The sequence below is a fragment of the Arachis ipaensis genome, chromosome B08 (genome assembly GCF_000816755.2).
Source record: "Arachis ipaensis cultivar K30076 chromosome B08, Araip1.1, whole genome shotgun sequence".
NCBI classification, from domain to species: domain Eukaryota; kingdom Viridiplantae; phylum Streptophyta; class Magnoliopsida; order Fabales; family Fabaceae; genus Arachis; species Arachis ipaensis.
Window position 1 is genome coordinate 19,214,360 of NC_029792.2, and position 384 is coordinate 19,214,743.

The 384-nt window shown below is 40.1% G+C and overlaps 1 long non-coding RNA gene across 1 annotated transcript in view; it reads left to right on the forward strand.

Annotated features, from left to right (window-relative positions):
- The window catches only part of LOC107612434, a 6,610-nt gene continuing 6,565 nt past the window's right edge, over positions 340 to 384 (forward strand). The window contains exon 1 of the long non-coding RNA XR_001613757.2: positions 340 to 349. This is a non-coding gene — a long non-coding RNA (uncharacterized LOC107612434). The remainder of the gene's footprint in view (positions 350 to 384) is intronic.

The window sequence follows — 384 nt, forward strand, 5'->3', positions numbered from 1 at the left end:
GGCTGGCCATTCGGCCATGCCTGGACCTTTCACTTATGTATTTTTAACGGTAGAGTTTCTACACTTCATAGATTAAGGTGTGGAGCTCTGCTGTTCCTCAAAGATTAATGCAAAGTACTACTGTTTTCTATTCAATTCATCTTGTTTCGCTTCTAAGATATTCATTCGCACTTCAACCTGAATGTGATGAACGTGACAATCATCATCATTCCCTATGAACGCGTGCTTGACAACCACTTCCGTTCTACCTTAGATTAAATGAGTATCTCTTAGATCTCTTAATCGAAATCTTCGTGGTGTAAGCTAGAATGATGGCGGCATTCAAGAGAATCCGGAAGGTCTAAAACTTGTCTGTGGTATTCCGAGTAGGATTCAATGAATGAA